Source organism: Uranotaenia lowii, chromosome 2 (assembly GCF_029784155.1).
Source record: "Uranotaenia lowii strain MFRU-FL chromosome 2, ASM2978415v1, whole genome shotgun sequence".
In the NCBI taxonomy this organism is placed as follows: Eukaryota; Metazoa; Arthropoda; class Insecta; order Diptera; family Culicidae; genus Uranotaenia; species Uranotaenia lowii.
The window spans coordinates 397812471-397816064 of NC_073692.1; positions in this window are offsets into that span (position 1 = coordinate 397812471).

The window sequence follows — 3594 nt, forward strand, 5'->3', positions numbered from 1 at the left end:
GAACTTGATCAACTGACCAACATTTTTAATGTAAAATCGGGCGCTGAATCCGAAAATGAAGTTAAAAAAAATCTCACTACAACCATTTTTGAGTTATGCTCCAAATTTGAAATTTCGGAAAAATAAAAAAAAGTTCTTGTACTTAGATTGAAATATCTCGAACGGCACAGCAGTAATTCGAAATCCCTCTTTTGCATATTGAAGGTGAATAAATTTTCTATCGATCATCTGAATACTGTTTTTGCGTTTGACTAACAGTATTGTTGATTATAGTGACTTTATGAGAAAAAAAATTATTAAAAACGCATTTTTTTTAGAGAAAATTTTGTTTTCACGAAAGTTTTAGACTCGATGGTAGCATTCAAAAATTCTGATTTTCTTTTGCCCTTAAATTTCAATTTAAAACAAATATTTCAAGTGGTTGTTTATCAAAATCGGTTGAAAATTGAAGAAGTTATGGCTTCTTTACCTTAACTGTAATTTTTGCAGTTTTTAATAATTTAACGAACCGCAGTACACTTATAATAGTATAGGAATAAAACCACATGTTTAATCTCACTCGCTCCAAGTCAAAATTATTTATTAGCTTACCAGAAGGCCGCATGCCAAGTTTCAGGAGGATCTGACCATAGGGAGGGGTTGCATGAGTCTCAAACGTGAATAAAATTTTAAGGTTTTCTGCCCGGGAAGAACAAAAAAATACTGTTTTTTCATCAATAACTTTTTTCAGCACTAGCCAATTGTTTTTTATGGTTATTTTTTTTAAAGCCTAAGTTGAGACAAATATTTCACCCGAAGACTGTAACATGATTAGACTTGAAGTAAAAAAGTTATTGCTGTTCAAAGGCCGCAAATTATGTCCAACACGCAATGAGTACTTTTTACGCATTGCGTTTTATACGAGAATTTTTGACCAAAATACAATCTTTGAACCGCAATAACTTTTCTGTTACAAATCCAATCGAGTTAGAGTCTTCGGGTGAAATATTTATCACAACTAAGGCTTTAAGAAAATCAACCATAAAAAACAATCAGCTAGTGATGAAAGAAGTTATTGATGAAAAACCAATATTTTTCGTTCCTTCCGGGCAAAATACCTCAAAATTTTATTCACGTTTGAGACTCAAGCAACCCCTCCCTATGGTCAGATCCTCCTGAAACTTGGCATGCGACCTTCTGGTAAGCTAATAAATTATTTGGACTTGGAGCGAGTGAGATTTATCATGTTTCATTCTTCCTATACTATGATAAGTGTACTGCGGTTCGTTAAATTATTAAAAACTGCAAAAAATACTATTATGGTAAAGTAACCATAACTTCTTCAATTTTCAACCGATTTTGATAAATAACCACTTGTAATATTTGTTTTGAATTGACATTTAAGCGCAATCAGATTTTTTAAATGCTACCATCGAGTCTAAAACTTTCGTTGAAACAAAATTTTCTCTAAAAAAAATGCGTTTTAAATAATTTTTTTTCTCATAAAGTCACTAATATCAACAATACTGTTGGTCAAAAGCAAAAACAGTGTTCAGATGATCGATAGAAAATTTATTTACCTTCAATATGCAAAAGAGGGATTTAAAATTACTGTTGTGCCGTCCGAGATATTTTAACCTAAGTACAAGAACTTTTTTAATTTTTCCAAAATTTCATATTTGGAGCATAACTCAAAAACGGTTCTACTGAGATTTTTTTTGAATTTCATTTTCGGATTCAGCGCCCGATTTCACATTAGAAATGACCTCCAGTTTACTGAGTTCAAAAATGCTGTAAACTAGATTAAAAATAACATGATGTTCCGGAAAGAGCTTGGCGCGCCACAAGAAGGCGGTCGCAGGCCATGGTTTGGCCGCCTATGCTTTAAGCAAATCAAAATTGATTTTTATACATCGATTTTGATCGATAGATACCGTCAACTGGGGCATCATGCAACACTTTTAAACTTCAATGGCTTCTAAAAACGTCCACAGATAATTATACCGTAAAAGTTTTAAGGTTTACGGGGCATCTAATTGACTTAGTCAGAAAAATTATAATTTTACCAGTTGGGTTTAAATTAACAAAAACATGCGATTTTCACCCTACTATAGGAATGGGGGAAAGTTGTAATAAAAGTTGATTGTTATGAAAAATCAAGTGAAAATGTAGGTAAATTTATAGTTTTATCTGTATTTGTGATGTCATAACGCATAACGCACAAACTGCAGAAATTTTTTGTTTTGTCCGAATTGAGTTTACATTTTTTTCTTTCAAAATTGTTTTTAAAGACAAATCAAAAAGGTGCTGCATGCATTAAGGGCTAAAAAAACAAAAAAACTACAAACTGAAATCATAAAAATTATTGTTTGGATGGATGAAATTTTGAAATTACCAAACGCGTGATGCCAAACAATCATATTCGAGCATATGGAAACGAGATTCAAAAGGTAGAACTTTAATTTGAATTCTGATGCATTTAAGCCCAGACTGGATACTGAATTATAAAAATATTTATTTAAAAAAAAGTTGTGATTGTCCGAAAAATATTTTTAAACCAACAGTGTTGGTATAGGGTAATGAATAAAGTTTGTAGGCGACATCATTAAACCAATCCGTCATACTGGGTAAAGTTTTAACCGCATCGAAAAATATAAAAAATGTTTAATTTATAGCTCCATTTGTATATTTTCTACAAATGTCTCATCTAACCCTGCTGTCGCATAATGCCTCTTTTATCGGTTCCTGTGGATTAAAATCTTAATATTACACCCGTAGAAGAAGTTGCAAAAATCCAATGGCTACTGAGCAAATATCTGTACAGGAAATACGCTGAAAAGTATACGGTACCAAAGATGATATGTATGAAAAAGGACTATGCGTAACAACTACAATAATATGAAACAAGGAAAACATTTTATAAAATTTTCATCTTATTGGATAATTCATCCCAAAAATATAGTGGAAATTGAACTCGCTGCAACATCCCATCTCGGCTTGCCAGTCCGATATCTTACCCAGTGCACCATCTGAGTCGGTTAGCAAACGAAAGTTTATTGTCATAATAGACTGAGTCGATTTGGGGTCATTCTTGAATTTCTCGAACCCTGGGGTCTAAAAAGGTTCGTATTGGTTCAAAACTTTTCCAAGATTTTTTTTGCAGAAATTTTAGGTAACGTTTACATGAGTAAATTTGAACTTTGAGGTTGGTATGGCAAAATTGAATAATTTGTTATGAAAATTCAACATCATTTTTGTTTCTTCTGTGGAACCCAGCCTTTTTATGCTGATGGTTTTCGTGCCAATTTTCAAATTTGCATAAGAAAATAAACAAAATCTGACAAAATATTCGCGTCCACATCGTCGAATTCTCAAACAATCAAGTATTGATATTTAAACACCGAAAATGCTGTTTCTAGTGTAATTTGTTGATTCGGGTTTAGACTCACTTTTTCCACCTCTAATTTGACGAAAAAGTCAACAAATCATTTTCATTACACACATCCTTCACCTATAGGTATCCACAAACGTGAAAAAAACCGCGTCAAAACGGGGCGCAGCATTAATGTTGATTGATGGTTGGAATTTTGCATGCTGACAGGAATAAATGCCCAA